The sequence below is a fragment of the Microcebus murinus genome, chromosome 12 (assembly GCF_040939455.1).
Source record: "Microcebus murinus isolate Inina chromosome 12, M.murinus_Inina_mat1.0, whole genome shotgun sequence".
NCBI lineage: Eukaryota > Metazoa > Chordata > Mammalia > Primates > Cheirogaleidae > Microcebus > Microcebus murinus.
The window spans coordinates 8875091-8894548 of record NC_134115.1 but is presented as its reverse complement, the minus strand read 5'-3'; the positions used below and the strand labels follow the sequence as shown (position 1 = coordinate 8894548).

The 19458-nt window shown below is 48.0% G+C and overlaps 1 long non-coding RNA gene across 1 annotated transcript; it reads left to right on the top strand.

Moving 5' to 3' along the window:
- The first annotated feature begins 4999 nt into the window (after nt 1-4999).
- On the top strand, nt 5000-17398 carry LOC105881353 (uncharacterized). Its single transcript, XR_012922064.1, has 6 exons — nt 5000-6391; nt 7508-7562; nt 7998-8141; nt 8225-9134; nt 14727-14838; nt 16722-17398. It is a non-coding gene; the product is annotated as an uncharacterized LOC105881353 (long non-coding RNA).
- Nucleotides 17399-19458: the final 2060 nt, after the last annotated feature.

The window sequence follows — 19458 nt, the reverse complement described above, 5'->3', positions numbered from 1 at the left end:
AGACCATATGAGTCTCTCAACAGATGCAGGAAAATCATTTGACAAAATCCAGCACACTTTTATGATAAAACTTCTAACATAATAGGCATAGATGGGTCATACCTTAAAATTATTAAAGCCATATATGATAAACCCACAGCAAATATCATACTGAATGGGGAAAAATTGAAAACATTCCTTCTTAGAACTGGAACCAGACAAGCTTGTCCACTATCTCCTCTTGTATTCAACATAGTGCTGGAAGTCCTTGTTAGAGCAATCAGACAGGAGAGAGGAATTAAGGGTGTTCAAATGGGGGCAGAAGAGGTCAAATTCTCACTCTTTGCTGATGATATGATATTATATCTAGAAAATCCCAGGGATTCAACCAAGAGACTCCTGGGATTGATAAATGAGTTCAGTAAAGTCTCAGGATACAAAATTGATGCCCACAAATCAGTGACATTCATATACGCCAATAACAGTCAAGCTGAAAATCAAAGATGCAACACCTTTCACAATAGCATCAAAGAAAATTAAATATTTAGGAATATATTTAATGAAGGAGGTAAGAGATCTATATAGGGACAACTACGAAACACTGAGAAAAGAAATTGTAGAAGATGTAAACAAATGGAAAACCTTACCATCCTCATGGATTGGCAGAATCAATATTGTTACAATGTCCATACTACATAAAGTGATCTACAGAATTAATGCAATCCTTATCAAAATACTGATTATTCTTTGCAGATCTAGAAAAAATAATTCTATGCTTCGTATAGAACCAGAGAAGACCTAGTATAGCCAAAGCAATCTTAAGCAAAAAGAACAAATTGGGAGGCATCAGTCTACCAGATTTCAAGCTTTACTACAAGGCTATAGTAACCAAAACAGTATGGTATTGGCTCAAGGACAGAGATATAGACCTTTGGAACAGGACTGAGAACCCAGATATAAAACCATCCTCATTATTGTCATCTAATCTTTGGCAAAGCAGACAAAAATATACATTGGGGAAAAGAATCCTTATTCAATAAATGGTGCTGGGAAAACTGGATAGCCACATGCAGAAGATTGACATCAGCTAGTCAGCTTCAAAGAGTTCTATAATTTATTGGTTTTTCATGTAACTTCATTTATTACATGAATATATTTTTCAAAGGATAATGGCATCTTTTTCTTCTTTCTTTTGAGAAAGATAAGAAAATGTTCTGGATAATATTAATTCATTTGTATGTCTATTGTTTGGTCTACAATTGATTTTGATGAATGTTCTTTTTTTTATCAGCTAATTTTTTCCATTTTTGGTAGAGATGGGGTCTTGCTCTTGCTCAGGCTGGTCTTGAACTCCTGAGCTCAAACACTCCTCCCGCCTTGGCCTCCCAGAGTGCTAGGATTACAGGCTTGAGCCACTGCTCCCAGTGACAAATGTTGTTTTATATTATTAATAAAATACAACTTGTTTTTTTTTTTTTTTTTTTTTTTTTTTTTTTTTTTTTTTTTTCTTTTTTTTTTTTTTTCTTTTTATCGAACCACTTGTATTGACAACAACTTGTTTTTTTGATCTGCTGAGTGTATGTGACATTTATAGTGAAATCACAGGACCCCTTCAGAAAGCTGAGAGAACGTGGCAGTGCTGTAGTTCTGACAGCTGCAGCAGGAAGATCCAAAATAGTGTCGTTAAGATCATGCTGTCTCGACAAAGCATCCAAGAAAACCAAGCACGGGTCAGTCTGGGGCAGTCAGGGTTCTCCAGAGAAACAGAACCAACAGGATGTGTTTCTCCAGGGAAACAGAAAGAGAGAGAGAGTTATTTTAAGGAACTGGCTCACCCGATCGCAGGGGCTGGCAAGTCTGAAAAATGCAGGCAGATTGCAGATTCCCTGAGACTAATGGAAGAGTTGATGTTGCAGCTTGAGTTCAAAGTCAGTTGGGAGGCAGAATTTCTTCTTCCTTAGAGAACCTATAGTTGTTTTTGTTTCCCCCTCTCAAGGCCTTTGATTGGATGAGGCCCACCTATATTATGGAGGTTAATATGCTTTAATCAAAGTCTACTGATTTATTGTTAATTACCTCTAAAAAGTACCTGCACAACAACATCTAGACGGGCATTTGACCAAAAAATGGGCATGGTGGCCTAGACAAGCTCAAACATCACTGTACCTGTTAGCAGTAAAATTAGCCAAGGGTTAAGAAAAATATTACATAACAACTTATTTAAAACACAGAATATATGCCTTATTATTATAATATGTGCTTTATTCTAGAGACCAGAGAAGCATTCTAGACTATGGAACTGAAGGGTAGAAATATATGAACTTAAACTATCATAAAAGAAATACATGTTCATTTAAGAAATCCAAACAAGGCTGGGCACAGTGGCTCATACCAGTAGTTCCAGAGCTTTGGGAGGCTGAGGCAGGAGGATCACTTTGAGGCCAGGATATGGAGGTTGCAGTGAACTATGGTATGACACAGCAAGACCCTGTCATTATTTTAAAAAAAATGCAAACAAAAAGTATTTTAAGTCATTACTCCCCAATTTCACACCTTAGTGTGAGATTCTAACATCTTTCAATATCCATATGTGTATTATGTACATATATAATATGTTTACGATTATGTGCAGTTTTTGTTTTTATAAAATGGGATCATACTAATATTTTCTGTAACTTGATTTTTTGGCTCATATCATAGACTGCTTTATGTGTTACTACATCCACACTGATAAACCTATAAGCATATTCTGGACTATCTAGATGCTCATGAAATAATTATTCTTTTTTATAGAATGATGAAAAGAAATTGAATTGATCATTTTATTGTTTTCTATGTTTATGCACATAGGAACACGCATGCTCATGTGAAAAGGAACTGCCCATGTTTTCCGTCCAGGACATGAACCAGAAACTCTCAGGCCAAAAACCAAAGGACCAAAAACCCAAGGAAACTGGGTTTTTGCCTCTTTTTATTCTAAGGTTTTTATAAATTTCTCTCGTGGACTTATAATAGGTTGTATGAGCGTCCCAGTCAGGTTTCAGGAAGGCTGAAAAAACACAAGAGTTGTGACTTTTATAAGAATAACCAGGTAAAGACTAACACCAACATGACAGAGTCAGCAACCTCAAGCACTACACGCTGAGTGGCGTCACTGAATAGCGACGAAACAGCCATCTCTCGTCTCTTTAATCTGTTGGTGTTTGCTTCAGTGTGATGACAGTGACAGTCTGATCACTTTAAGACATTCGCTTCCTCTGAGGGAGGAAAGAAGACCACATGCAGGTTATTAGGAACTATGTATGTTGTATTTTCCTTCCCCCACATTAAACTTCTGTTCTGGAGGTGACTGTTAGCTTCTAGAATATCAGAATGACAGCAAAATTTTGTGCATAAAAGCAAGAAAATTCTGCCACTGTCAATACAAGCAATTCTTTCACTAAGTAAGAAGTCTTCAAATTTTTTCCCTTTCCCAACTCACTAGGTTGAACCATATAAAACTACAAAAAATATTCAATCATTGTTCTGGACCAGAAGCAACATCAATTTCATCTGGTCCAAAGTCACACACCTATAAAAGAATAAAGGGTTAACATCAAATAGACACGTCTATTTTACACACCACTTGAGAAAATCTGCCTAGAGCAGAACTTTCTCGAGACAACCGACCGGCCGCCAGTCTGAGGCCGACCGACGCGCGCTGCAGCGCCGCAGCGAGTGCCGCACACGGGAGTCCGCGGGACGTCCCCGATGCCAGCCCGAGGGCCGCGGGCACGAGCCTGTTCTCGCGGCCGCGCGCCCGCCGAGAAGGGCTTCCCCGCAGGCTGAGTCGGCACTTGCTAACCGCCAGGCGGGCCGCTGGGGGCGCAGCCCTGCGGGGGCGAGCTCTGCCCTGGGGGGTGTCTGGCCCCCGTGCCCGCCTGTGACCCTGGGCGTCACCTGGGCCAGTTCCCGCCCGGGTCGGATTCCTTCCCGCGGAGACGCCCGGCGACTCCCGGAGTGTCCCGCCGTCCCGCGGCTCCGAGTCACCGCGTGCGTCCCCGCCGCGCCGGGCCGCAGGCCGCCCGCCCGCCGCCACGCGAGGTCCCCCCCTGCGGGAGAAGCGCGGCCGCCACGCGAGGTCCCCCCCCCCGCGGGAGGAGCGCGGCCGCCACGCGAGGTCCCCCCCCCCCGCGGGAGGAGCGCGGCCGCCACGCGAGGTCCCCCCCTGCGGGAGGAGCGCGGCCGCCACGCGAGGTCCCCCCCCTGCGGGAGGAGCGCGGCCGCCACGCGAGGTCCCCCCCTGCGGGAGGAGCGCGGTCGGGACGCGAGGTCCCCCCCCTGCGGGAGGAGCGCGGCCGCCACGCGAGGTCCCCCCCCTGCGGGAGGAGCGCGGCCGCCACGCGAGGTCCCCCCCTGCGGGAGGAGCGCGGTCGGGACGCGAGGTCCCCCCCTGCGGGAGGAGCGCGGCCGCCACGCGAGGTCCCCCCCCCGCGGGAGGAGCGCGGCCGCCACGACCGCGGGGTCGGCAGAAACCGGTGCGGCCCTCGCCAGGTGTGGGCGCTGAGCGGCGCAGGTCCACCGGGAGGCGGGCGGGCTCGCCCTGCGCTGGTCGGAACCGAGCTTCCGTCGGCGAAGGAAGGGGGCGCTGTCGCGGCGCGACCCTGAGGCTGTCCTAGGGGGCCGGCCAGCTCCCCGCAGCCCGCTCCCCCCAGGTGTGTCCCCATCCCAGGTGCCAGTGGCGACAGCGCCGTGCTCCCCGCGCCGTGCTCCCGCCTCCCGGGCCTGCCCGTCAAGGTCGGAGGAGACGGTCGAAGGTCAACACCACCCCCCCCCCCCCCCCCCCGCAGAGCTGGGGGAGCGGGCTCGGGCCGCACCTGTGCCGGGCAAGCGCCCGCGGCCGCCGCCTCCCCGTGGAGATGCCGCTCGCGGCGCGGCCGGCCTGCAGCCCGGGCCACGCGGGGGCGCTCGGCGGACTTCGCTCGGCCCTCGCCCAGGGGGCGCCGCTGGGGGGGGGGGGGAATGCCGGCCGGGCCCCCACGGAGCCGGCGCGGCGCGGCTCTGCCCGGGGCGTGTAGACACGGCTTCAGCGAGTGAGGACAAGGAGGAAGAGACCCAAGATGCCGACACGGATCGACTTGGTTTATTTACACATTTTGACCTTTGTCACCTGTTATTTTTCTATCGTTTGTAGCCCTAGAACAATAACCAGCAGCCCCGAGAGGACCTGAAACATACGAAGAAACAGACAAAGCGATTTAGGACGAGTCTGTTCTCCGGGAGAATCCGACAAGCTACACCCGACCCGGGTTCCCGCGTTCACACCTGCCATTCGTCGGGCGGCCGCTAGGGGTCAGCAGAGCGCCGCGTCTGGCCGAGCCGCTGTCTGCGCCTGCGCGGGCCGGGACGTCTGATTCTTGTTTTTACACGCAGGCCAGCAAGGCTTTGGGATGGCTCCTTCTCATGACATGTCATCCTGCGTGTGTTAATAATTTCAGCATAGCTGCTTCTTTATTTTGTCACTTGCTTTCTCCCACGGGTAAGAATATCACATGAGAAGCGGCTGACAGGACTGCTGGCGAAGTTTCTTTCCCCAGGTTCATCCTCTGTCCGCTCAGACCTCAGCCCGAATCACGTGGAGCAGGTGCATGCCGTGGCTGCACCTCCAGAGCTCTGCTCTCAGAAAACAGGGTTTTATAAATCGAGATTATTTCCCCCAAAATTTAACATGAATTTTAATGGAAAATTTTTCTCTGTGGCCTAAGTATAAAACTGATGAGGAAGAAAATCAAATATATGTAATTGTCCCGGTATCTAATTCCATTGCCTATGAAACATTCATTCACTCAGAAAACATGGACCAAGGGTCTACTTTGAGCAACAGGGATTAAAAGAAATCACAATAGATCTAGCACGAATTGGAAATCAGTTAATAAAAAAAAAATTATCTTTTTTTGAAAAAACAGATTTATTGAGGTATAATCTACATACCATAACATTCACCCATTTGAAGTATAAACCATCACCACAATACAGTTTTAGAACATTTTTATTACTCCCAAAAAGATCCCCTAGGCCCATTTGCACCCAACTGCTTTTTAAATTAAGTTGTTGCAGGAAGATGCACTTGCAGAGAATTATTTAATACTTAATTTGTTTAGTGGGAAAAACAAGTTTTTCTTCCCTTTGGGAATGTGTCTGCAGGTTACCTACCCGAATTTCGTCCCCAGCCTTTCATCACAAACCGTCTGCCCTAACCATCACATTTCTCTCGTTGTCCCCGCAGCATGAAGGGTCTTTGCTCACGCGGGTCCCTGGCCTCCCGCCCTCCTCGGTCGGTTCACTCACCCAGCTCTTTCCATCCTTGAGGCCGCAGCGCAGACCATGGAGCCCCGGACTACGCAGGTGCCGGCGCCCTGCTTCACAGCCGGAGGTATGAAATCTGTTTTGTGGAACCCGGATGTATTTAATTTCTTTGCGATTTAGCTTTGAAGCTTTGACACTGAGCTGGCCAGATGACACTCTGTCTCCGGCATTCCCGAGCTCCTGGGCTCAATTCAACAAATCCGAGTTGATTGACAGATTGACTGCAGAACAGCAGAAGGAAAATGGGGGAAAGGGGGAGTGGTTGACACTGCTAAATTGCAGTCAAGGTAATTTTAAAATTAGAGGGACAAATCGGCCAGGCCTGGTGGCTCATGTCTGTAATCCTAGCACTTTCACAGACAGAAGCAGGAGGATCACTTGAGGCCGGAAGCTGGAAACCAGCTTGGGCAATGTCCCCGACCCCCGAGCTGCCTCCCTCGCCAACATGGCCCGGAGTGTGTAGAGCCGGCCTGTAGTCCCAGCTACTAGGGAGGCTGAGGCAAGAGGATGGCTTGAGCCCAGGGCTTGGAGGTTGCAGTGAGGAATGATGATGCCACTGCTCTCCAGGCTGAGTGACGGAGCAAGACTGTGTCTCAAAAAAAAAAAAGGCAAATCAATCCTGTGTGCCTAGTGACCTTCTAAAATAGAAAGGAGAGAGGAAGGAAATGAAGTGCTTTCAGGGACTGTTTGCCAAGCTAATTTTGCATACAGTAATTTCCATACTTCCAGCAAATTTGCAGATGAGATAACTGAGGCTCAGAGAAGCTAAGAAACATGACCAAGAACACACAACTCTAAATGAAGTCAGCATCCAAACTCAGGTCTATCTGAACTCAGAGGCCCAGTGTTTTCCGCACCTACCCCTGGGAGAGAACTCCTGGGAGTTCGTGCCTGGTTTCCTCCATGCGCCTTTGCTGATTTGGCTCTGCGACTTTTTCCTGTAATAAGTGTCAGCCATGAGTGTGAGTACGTGCCCAGTCCTGTGAGCACTCCTGGCAAATCATTAAACCTAGGTTGGTCTTGGGGACGCTAACACAGTGACAGAATGGGAAGCACAGTGTGTTTGAAGAGTGGCAAGGTTTAACGGGAATGTAAAGCACTTGGAAGAAAAGGCTGGAAAAATAGACCGAGGTCGTTTTATGAATAGCCTTACTTGCTATCATCTTTCTGTTTTTTATTTCAGACTTATCCCATTTGGGTTAAACACATTTTGCGTGATTTTAATTCTTTTAAATATGGTAAGTTTTCTTCCCATGAAGTGACCCAGGGTATGCTCTCTCTTATTGAGTGTTCCACGTTCACTGAGAAGAATGTGAACTCTGTTTTTGTTGGGTGGAGCGTTCTACAAATGTCAGTTCCATCTAGTTGATTGATGGTTTTGTTCAGTTCTTCTATATCCTGCTGATTTTCAGTCAACTTGATCTATCAATTACTAAGAGAAGAGTTTTGACGTCTCCCACTTTAATTGTGAATTTAACAATTTTCCTTTCAGTTGTATCATTTTTTTGCTTCATCTGTTTTGAAGCTCTCTTGTTAGGAGCATACACATTAGGACTGTTATATCTTCTTGGTGAATTGTCTATTTTATTAAAGTAATTACTTTATAAATGAGGTCAAAACTGAAGACTTTTTGTTTTGTCCCTGGCAAACTCTTTTTGGCTATATCTCTCCAGTAGTTTCCTTCACCTGGTCTGGAATTCCTGAGAAAGAGTTGACACACGTCGCCAGGGGGAAGGGCATAGAGAAACAAGAATTGTTCACAGCGTGTGGCTGCAGCACATTCTTCCACTGGACTCCCAAAATACTAAGCTTTTTATGTAGGTATTACATGTCTCGATCATCTGCCACCCTGTATTGCCATTTTGGTTTACATACTCATCACCACCTCCATTGGTGTTAGAGGCAAGGACCCTCAAAGACCCTCAACTCCCCTATGACTCGTCCTACGCACGGACTTCGCCCTGGAAAATTCCAGCTATAGCTCCAAGAAGAATGCATTCCATGACGTGCTGACCACGGGATGCTCCAGGGAGTGCTGACTGCAATTGTTCCCGACCACCTGCCAGGTTGGAGTTGAGTAAGCAGTCAAAAACAGGATACCGGGCCGGGCGCGGTGGCTCACGCCTGTAATCCTAGCTCTCTGGGAGGCCGAGGCGGGCGGATTGCTCGAGGTCAGGAGTTCGAAACCAGCCTGAGCAAGAGCAAGACCCCGTCTCTACTATAAATAGAAAGAAACTAATTGGCCAACTAATATATATAGAAAAAATTAGCCGGGCATGGTGGCGCATGCCTGTAGTCCCAGCTACTTGGGAGGCTGAGACAGAAGGATTGCTTGAGCCCAGGAGTTTGAGGTTGCTGTGAGCTAGGCTGACGCCACGGCACTCACTCTAGCCTAGGCAACAAAGCCAGACTCTGTCTCAAAACAAAAAACAAAAAACAAAAAAAACCAGGATACCGATAAGACGCTGATTGGGGCTGATTAACCCAGACCCAAGCCTCATCATCGCCCCACTCTATTTTTTTGTTTCTACTTCCTTGTTTCTGTATGCTTATAAAACCTACTAAGACTCTAAGTAAAGCAGACCTTGACAACCATTTGCTTGGTCTCGTTCCTTTCTCTCGCCCATCTCTTTCAGGCAAGGTCCCCCTTGACCCCTGCGAGTAACAGAAGGTCCCATGGGTCGGGACAAGTGGCGCCCAACGTGGGGCCCGAGGTACGGACCTTTGTCGGATGATGCCGTGGTGCGCTCTTCGGCCGAAGGAAACCCTACAGAGACCCTCGTTCTGCTGCTCACAGAGTCAACGGTCTGGTGAGTAAATTTTTACATTGTCACCCCATCGAGATGGGCCATTCATTGTCTAAAGAGGCCGTTTTTATCAAGGATCTCAAGGCCTCACTCAGAGAGAGAGGAATTAGAGTTAAGAAAAAGGATCTAGTAAAGTTTTTTGTGTTCATTGATCATGCTTGTCCTTGGTTTATTGTTGGTGGACCTGAGATTCACCCACACAAATGGCAGAAGGTAGGCAGAGATTTAAACAATTTACTTCTGAATCAAGGCCCAGATGCCGTCCCTGTATATGTTTTCTCGTACTGGGGACTAATCAGAGATATTGTTGAGGGGGCAGATTCAGACCCCAATAAGAAGCAGCTACTCTCCGTAGCGGAATTTTGCCTCCTACCCGTGTTGCGGTCCGCTTCGAGAACGTCGTTAGAGGCGGCCAAAGGGTCGACTCCCCCTAATAATCCTGAGAGACCAACATGCCCTTACCCTTGCTCCTCGGTTTGTATTAATATGCCCCCTCAGGACCCCTCGGCTGAGCTCCAGACATCTAGGGACGAGCCCCTGATTAGTAGGCCAGACACCAAGACCCTCTATCCTCACTTACCCGAGGGTACAGCTCCTCATGCATTTAATTACCCGGTGTTCAAGAAACAACCCCTCCAAGAGTCCCTCGACCCCGCAGAAGAGGCAACCCTCGGAGAGGAAGCGGCCCGATATCACGATCCCGAATGGCCTCCTCCTTACGTGCCCCAAATTTGTGCACCTTCGTTAATGCCTCCCCTTACAATGCCCTTACTTTTGTGTGCCAAAGAAGACTTAAGTCAAAGGGTTATGCAATTAAAGGATGTCTTACAACTTCAAAAAGAGTTTGCCCAGCTTTCCAAAGACTTGTCCTCCCTCCAAGATACGCTTAAAGATTCGGTCTTCATTAGCCACCCACATCATGAGACTGCCCAGTCATACGCCACCTTAAATAAAAAATCCTTAAAGTCCTCCCATAAAGCCCTAGCATTCCCGGTAGTTACCAGGTCTAATAGGCAAGGAGACCTTGCCGCCCCTTCTTCTAGCCAGTCCCCGCCCCAAGATTCAGATAATGAGGATACAGAAGAGAGAGAAAGGGAAAGTGAAGGTGATGACCACCCGGAGGAGGCAGTCCCGGGGCCCACTGCAGAGCCCACTGAGTTCCGCAGACTAAAACTTAAGACTTTAAAAGAATTAAATTCTGCTGTTAGGACGTATGGGCCCAATGCACCCTTTACCTACTCCCTCCTAGAGGCAGCCTCAGGGGGCGGCTACCTGCTCCCCGGAGAATGGGTCAAACTAGTACAGGCGGTCCTTTCTCGCGGACAGTTCCTCTCATGGAAGGCCGACTTTCTCAACCGCTGTCAGGCCACGGCTGCTAATAATTTAAAAAACCCCAATTCTGCATCTTGGACTCTTGAAAAACTTAGTGGACAAGGAAAGTTTGCCACTGAACAGCGCCAAAGGGGACTCCCGATCGGGCTTCTGTCTCAGACCGCCACAGCCGCCTTCGGCGCTTGGCGAACACTTCCCTCTACGGGATCTGTCCTTACTCCCCTGACAAAAATCACCCAGGGAGCTCAAGAGGGTTTTAGTGAATTTTTGGGCAGGCTTTTAGAGTCTGCTGAACGAACCCTCGGACACGAAGATGAGAATAATAGGCTTATTAAACAATTAGCCTATGAAAATGCCAACAGCACCTGTAGGGCCATCCTCAGGGGCAAACTCAAAAATAAAGACCTTAATGACATGATTAGAATGTGTAATGATGTTGACCCCTTCGCCCATAAGGTATCGCAGGCCGTACAGCTTGCGGTTGGGGCCGCCATCCAAGGGACCACGGCACAGAGGGACTGGTTTAAATGCGGTCAACCAGGGCACTTTGCGAGACAGTGTCTCTTAGCCACCTCCTCTGCTGCCCCTAACCTCAGTGGACCACCAGGCAGGCCAACTCAGCCCCCCTCCCTCTGTCCTCGCTGCAAGAGGGGATACCATTGGGCTAGTGAGTGCCACTCTAAGACCGATGCCCTTGGAAATCCCTTGCCCCTCCTTTCGGGAAACGGCCTGAGGGGCCAGCCCCGGGCCCCTCGCCCTATTCAATTTCAGCCGGCCTCAGGGAACAGCCGACAAGAGGATCCCCATCCCCTAGACTCCTCCGAGCAACCACAGGGAGCGCAGGAGTGGACTTGTGTGCCTCCTCCGACACAATATTAAGACCTGAGGATGGTGTTCAAATTTTGTCTACTGGCTCCTTTGGACCCCCCCCCCCCGGGCTAACATGTTCTTTTTTATTCTGGGCCGAGCCTCCTCCACTCTTGCAGGGCTCATAGTCCACCCCTCCATAGTAGATAGTGACTTTACAGGGGAGATTAACATCTTAGCCAGTGCACTTACCGGCTCTGTGTATGTCTCTAAGGGACAGCGCTTAGCTCAGGCACTACCCTTGCCCCTTAATACATCCTTCCCAGCCATCGCCTCTAACCGAGGTGCTTCCTGCCCTGGCTCTTCTGATCTCTATTGGGTCCAAGCTGTCACCAAAGAACGGCCTACCCTGCGGCTAAAATTAGATGGTAAACTTTTTGAAGGCCTTCTTGATTCAGGCGCCGATTCCACGGTTATTGCCCAAGATGCCTGGCCCGATTCATGGCCACTGCAGCCTTCCCTTACGCACTTGCAAGGTATAGGACAGTCTAGAGATACTCTCCAGAGCTCAAAAATTTTGACATGGGAAGACTCTGAGGGAAACAGAGGTACTACTCAACCCTTTGTAGTCCCAAACCTACCCGTTAACTTATGGGGGTGTGATATCCTTGCACAAATGAATGTCATTATGTGCAGCCCCAATGAAGTTGTAGCCAGCCAAATGCTTAAACAGGGATTCCTCCCAGGACAGGGTTTAGGCAAAGAGGGTCAGGGACTAAGAGCACCCCTAACCACCCTCCCTAAGTCAGACAGATCAGGACTAGGGTTCAAAGACCATTTTTCGTAAGGGCCATTGATCCCCCTGCACTTCAGGCAGATAAAATCACTTGGAAGAGTGACTCACCTGTCTGGATCGATCAGTGGCCTCTCCCGTCTAACAAGCTAGCCGCAGCTACAGTGTTAGTGCAGGAACAATTAGCTGCTGGACACATAGAGCCCTCTACTTCACCATGGAACACCCCTATTTTCATCATCCAAAAAAGGACTGGCAAATGGCGGCTGCTACAAGACTTACGGGCTGTTAACCAAACAATGGTTCCCATGGGGGCACTCCAGCCTGGTTTGCCTTCGCCCGTAGCCATCCCCAAAGGCTACTATAAAATAGTCATTGACCTAAAAGACTGCTTCTTCTCCATACCCTTGCACCCAGATGACTGCAAACGCTTCGTGTTCAGTCTCCCAGTAGTAAACTGTATAGGACCCTCTCCGTGCTTTCAATGGCGATTATTGCCTCAAGGCATGGCCAACAGCCCTACCCTTTGCCAAAAATATGTAGCTCAGACAATTGATTCTTTTAGAATTCAACATCCTCAGCTATATATAATTCATTATATGGATGACATTCTTTTTGCCGGAGCCGACGAGGCAACCTTACATCAAGTTACCATGCAGGTTGTCTCGGCCTTACAAGCTTGAGGCCTCCGCCTGTCCCCCGAAAAGATTCAGGTCTGCCCCCCTCACCTGTTCCTAGGTTTTGAATTATTCCCCAACAAGGTCCTCTCCCAAAAAGTACAGATCAGAAAAGATTCTCTTCAATGCCTTAATGATTTTCAGCGCCTTCTAGGCGACATTAATTGGCTTCGCCCATATTTAAAACTCACCACAGGACAGTTAAAACCCCTATTTGACATCCTGCAGGGAGATGCCCATCCAACCTCTCCCCGTTCCCTAACTAAAGAAGGGCAGCAAGCGCTTAGTTTGGTTGAGCAGGCCATAAATGCCCAGGCCATTGGCTACTTCTCCCCCAACTCCCCCTTGTACTTCATTGTCCTTCCTACCCCCTTTTCCTCCACGGGACTCTTTTGGCAGGGCAAGCCTCTCTTTGGGGTTCACCTGTCGGCTTCCCCCCATAAAGTCCTCCCACCTACCCTTACTTAGTAGCTAAGATTATTCACTTGGGGCGAGAAAACTCCCTTAAACTCTTTGGAAAGGATCCAGATATCATAATACTCCCTTACAATGCTTCTCAAATTCGGTGGCTAATACAGAATGATGATGACTGGGCAGTTAACTGTACATCTTTCCAGGGCAAACTAGATAATCATTACCCCCCTGATAAACTAATTCAGTTCCTCTATCGGACACCTGTAATATTTCCCAAAAAAACCAGAGTCTCCCCCATTCCAGGAGCCGTCTTAGTCTTTACCGATGGATCCTCCTCAGGCACCGCGGCCTATAGCATTAATGGCCAGGTCCACAGTTTTCCCACTGGGTTCTCCTCTGCTCAACTCGTTGAGTTAGCAGCCTTAGTCGTGGTCTTCAAAAACGTAGATCAGTCGCCATTTAACTTGTATACTGATAGTTCTTATGTTGCTCATGCTGTCGCCACTTTGGAAACTGTGCCTCATATTCGGCCCTCCAACAATACCACTCAGATGTTCCAGCAACTACAAAGACTCATTCACTTCCGTTCTGCGCCCTTTTTTATAGGTCATATTCGCGCCCACACTGGCCTTCCTGGGCCTCTAGTCGCTGGAAATAATCTTGTTGATCAGGCAACCCGCATTGCAGGCACAGTCCACACTATCACTGTTGACCCTGTTTGCGCTGCACGCCAAGCTCATAATTTACACCATCTCAATGCCCATTACCTCAGGCTTAAATTCTCTATTACTAGAGAACAAGCCAGAGAAATCGTCCGCCAATGCAGGGCCTGTTTCACCCTTCTCCCTGAGCCACACCTAGGAGTCAACCCTCGCGGCCTGATCCCTGGAGAGCTCTGGCAAATGGATGTCACTCACTACCCCCCTTTTGGAAAGCTTAAATATGTACATGTCTCTGTGGACACTTGCAGTGGATTTATCTTTGCTTCCCTACAAATAGGTGAAGCCACCCGCCACGTTATTAGTCATATTATAGCCTGTCTCACCTCCCTCTCTCAGCCTAAAGTTATTAAGACTGACAATGGCCCGGGATATGTCAGCTCCAAATTCAAAAGCTTTTGTGCTCAGCTAGGCGTTAAGCATAGTACAGGCATTCCATATAACCCTCAGGGCCAAGGTATTATAGAGAGAGCTCATCAGACGTTAAAAAATACGCTCTCCAAAGTACAATCGGGAGGAGGAATTTTGTACCCTTTGACAGGTAATTCCAAAACCCTGCTTAATCATGCCTTGTTCATTTTAAATTTTCTCACCTTTGACACCACCGGTAAAACAGCTGCCGACCGCCTTTGGCACCCATCCACCACAGATACTTATGCACAGGCCTTATGGAAGGAGCCGCTTACAGGCAAATGGCTGGGGCCTGACCCTGTCCTCATATGGGGAAAAGGACATGCCTGCATCTACGATACCCAGGCAGGAAACGCCAGATGGCTACCAGAGAGAGCGATTAAGTTATATAACCCACCCAGGGAATCCCCTGAGAAGAATTCTTAATTCTGTTCTCTTCCAGAAATTCAATGACTCCCCGAGAAAAGGCGCTGCCCCTCCTGTGCCTGATTCTAGTCGTGATCAAGAGCACCATCACAACCAACATCCATCAGATCTACAACTATACATGGCAGGTAATTAATGAGGCAGGAGACGTTGTTAATTCCTCCTCACGTCTCTCCGCCGTTATACCATGGGATCCATTAGAAACTGACCTATGCGTATTAGCTCTTGGGGCTAAAGACCCTGCGTGGGGCCTTCCCGCACTTTTCGCCCTTCAGCCAGCTCCTCCAACGGCTGACTCCTCCCCAGGCCTTTGCTCCTCGGGAGCCGGACGCTCTGCGACGAGATATAAAGATTTTTATGTTTGCCCGGGGGCCCATCGACCTCGTACCAACAACTACCAATGTGGTTACGCCCCTGACTTCTTTTGTGCTTCCTGGGGCTGTGAGACCACCGGTGATGCCTACTGGAATCCCTCCTCTTCCTGGGATTATATCACCATCAAAAAGCAGTTTCCCGGTCAAGCTCCTTCGTCCCCTTACGCCCCACAACCACCCACTGACCCTCAGTGTAACAACCAATGGTGCAACCCCCTGTTAATTTCATTCACCGAAGCTGGAAAAAAGGCTTCTTGGGATCAGTCCAGGGGATTTGAATGGGGGCTTAGACTTTACATATCTGGAAAAGACATTGGTCTCACATTTAAAATCAAATTAATTAAAAGCCTCCCCAGAGGTCCTACGGTCGCAATAGGTCCTAACCACGACCTACACCCACCTCGACCTCACGGTCCCTCCAGGGGCCTACCCTCCTCCCCAGCTGTGTCCCCTTTTCCGTTTAGCACCTCCCTATACCGACCTACCCTGCCCGAGGGGCCCCCCTCCTCTGCAGAACTAATTCTCACCTTAGTCAACGCCTCTGTCAGGACCATCCGAGAGGCCAACAATTCAGAATATCAGGAGTGTTGGGTATGCTACTCCCCCGGCCTCCCTTCTATGAGGGTGTCGCTACATTTGGTAAACTATTATTTACTAATGACACCAGCAAACTCAGATGGGGCCTGGAGACCCATGATGGCCTGACACTCAGCCAAGTCACAGGCCTAGGCCTTTGCCTTCTTAGCCCAAGAATGCTTCCCCCCGCACCCTTAGAAAAAATATGTAATCAGTCAATTACTGTCGACTCCACCTTTCAGTATATTCAGGCACCTAACACCTCTTATTTTGCTTGTTCTTCCGGTCTTACCCCGTATGTAGTCACTGCAACGTTTCTTGAGCATAGAGAATATTGTGTGTTAGTCATGCTTTTCCCCAGACTCACTGTACATCCTGCTGACGAATTGCTCAAATTTTGGGAGCGCGGCACCACAATGCCCCGGGAAAAAAGGGAGCCCATCACGACCATAACACTCGCAGTTGTTCTAGGCCTTGGTGCCACAGGGGCTGGAACAGGCATAGCCTCTCTAGTCACCTCCAACCAGCAATACCTGCAGCTCTCTGCTGCCATCGATAACGACCTCCGAGAGCTACAGCAGGGCCTAAAATATCTCAAAGAATCCCTCGCTTCGCTTTCTGAGGTAGTGTTGCAAAATAGAAGAGGTCTAGACTTAGTGTTCCTCCAAGAGGGAGGTTTGTGCACAGCACTTAAAGAGGAATGTTGCTTTTACGCAGACAAAACAGGTCTGGTAGAAGATAGCATTGAGAGAGTTAGAGCCTAGAAGATAGAAAAAAACGGAGAGAACAAAATGAGGCATGGTATCAAAATTGGTTTTCTACATCCCCCTGGCTATCCACATTGCTTCCCAGTGTCTTAGGGCCGCTTGTAGGCTTTCTGTTGCTCCTCACCTTTTGGACTTGGGCTTTCAAAAAACTAACTAATTTTGTCAAGTCACAGGTAGACGCAGCCACACAAAAATCGGTCTCCGTGTTTTACCAACGGCTAGAACAAAGAGGCTCCAAAGAAGACCTCCGTAGAGAGTCTCCCAGTACACCCACTGAAGGTCTAAATTTCTCAGACCTTGCCTCAGACATGGAACGCAGTTGGTTCCAAAGGCTGTGGAGACGCCCATGACGGGATTATCGCGATGCCGCGTACCAGGTGCACACCCCGCCAGCAGTGAGGTAACTCCATGACGGGAATATTGTAGGTCTTGTAGGTCCATGCCCGGGGGCACACTTCATAATCAGAAGTGCCGGAGCAGGATGCCACCTACATAGCCTAAGACAGAGGCCTCACCTTCACATTAACCGCCAGATCTTATATTTGGGGTGCTGGTCACGGAAGCACATTGCGTAGCCTAAGACAGGCTCTCCACCAAATTATATAAACCTCCCTCATATTAATAAAGAGAGGGGGAGATGTTAGAGGCAAGGACCCTCAAAGACCCTCAACTCCCCTATGACTCGTCCTACGCACGGACTTCACCCTGGAAAATTCCAGCTATAGCTCCGAGAAGAATGCATTCCATGACGTGCTGACCACGGGATGCTCCAGGGAGTGCTGACTGCAATTGTTCCCCACCACCTGCCAGGTTGGAGTTGAGTAAGCAGTCAAAAACAGGATACCGATAAGACGCTGATTGGGGCTGATTAACCCAGACCCAAGCCTCATCATCGCCCCACTCTATTTTTTTGTTTCTACTTCCTTGTTTCTGTATGCTTATAAAACCTACTAAGAATCTAAGTAAAGCAGACCTTGGCAACCATTTGCTTGGTCTCGTTCCTTTCTCTCGCCCATCTCTTTCAGGCAAGGTCCCCCTTGACCCCCGCGAGTAACAGAAGGTCCCGCGGGTCGCGACACATTGGATTCTTAGTCCTCATTTCCAGCAGAGTGTTTAGCACACAGTAGGTACTCCATAAGCACTTGAAATTAATGTGCAGTGCTTGCAGTTTACTCATAGCCCTGTGAGGAAGGCATAGCAGGTATTTTGCCCATAAGGAAGATTAGGAAACATAGATTCCAAGTTTAACTGGCTTGCTGTGGTCACACATCTACTTGTTGACAGGCCAGGACTAATTCAGGCCTCTACCATATACTATGATCCTGTTCAGTTTCCATATTTCACATCCGAAGCAAGTGACACCCAAAGGTGCTTGATGAATTACCTAAAGTCACATCATTAGCATTCACGACAGCATCAGGCAGTATGTGGACCAGAGCCCATGCTGCCTGCTTCTTCAATGTAGTCCCCGGATGTCTTGCTATTGTCTCAGGTAGACCCTCAGCCTGGGAGGGTGATCTAGTGCTTACAGAGACACACACAATAAATAGAAGAGTTCTCCTCTCATCCCCAAGTAAATGTAATGTGGAAATGGACTTGTTAGGGGAAGATGTGATTTCAACTTCAATTTTCGTTTTCACCTTTGTGTTCTAGATGTTGGAAATGTCTCAGTCTTGCAGCCTGAACACACACATGCAAGTCCACTCTGGTGACAGACCATACCATACCATTGTATGTAGTGGACAAAGGTGAATGGTACCCCCTTCTAAGGGGTCTGTCTTGAGTCTTGGCTGGGTGTCTATCGGTAAGAGCTTGAAGCATAACGCCTGGCTTTTAGTGAGTTCTTGGTAAATATTAGTCAATTATCAGCCCAATCCCCATTTCTATCCACAAATATGTTCAAGTTGGCTAAGGATGGCCAGATACAACCTCCTATTGTCAAGCTGGCAGTTAGGGCACATGTAATGGAATATACCCCCAATTTATGAGGACCTGGTTATCATAGGCACCATTATATAGTACTTAAGAGCAGGAACTCAATCAGTTTCAAATCCCTCTTATGCTTGCCTAGATGTGCAGCCTTGAGCAAGTCTATTACCTAGCTCTCTGTTTAGTTTCATCATTGGTAAAATGAGAGAAAATAATTAGTCATTACAGAGTCATTGGATTACATGTATAGATGTATGTAAAATTTTGGTAATAGTGCCTACCACATTGTAAATGTTAGCTGCTGTTTGGCCAGGTACAGTGGCTGACACCTGTAATCCTAGAACTTTGGGAAGCTGAGGCAGGAGGATCACTTGAGGCCAGGAGTTTGAGACCAGCCTGGGCAACATGGTGAGATCCCGTCTCTACAAAAATATTTTTAAAAATTAGCTGGGCATGGTGGTATATGCTTGTAGTCTTAGCTACTTGGGAGGCTGAGGCAGAAGGATCACTTGAGCCCTGGAGTTTGAGGTTGCAGTGAGATATGATCATACCACTATACTCCAGCTTGGGAGACAGAGTGAGACCCTGTCTCTAAAAAAATTAATTAAAAAAAATATTTTTACAACTACCATGAGACCCAACAATTGCCCTCCTCACCACTTATCCCAGAGAAATGAAGACCTATATGTTCACACAACAACCTATACACACATGTCAAGAGCTGTTTTATTCATAATAACCCCAAACTGGAAAAACCCAAATGTCCTTCAGTGGGTGAATGATTAAACAGATGGTGATACATCCATTTATTGTTGAATACTACTCAGCAACAAGAAAGGAATGAACTCTTTATAAACACAGCAACCTGTATGAGTCTCCAAAGAATTATGCTCAGTGAGAAAAATAAATCTTAACAGGTTACATATTATATGGTTCCATTTATATAACATTCTTGAAATGATAAAGTTATAGAAATAGAGAACAGATTAGTGGTTGTCATGGCTTAAGAAGGAAGTGGGAGTGGAAGGGAACTCAATGTGCCTGCAAAAGGACAACTGAGGGATCCTTGCCATGAAAGTGTTCTATGTCTTGATTGTATCAA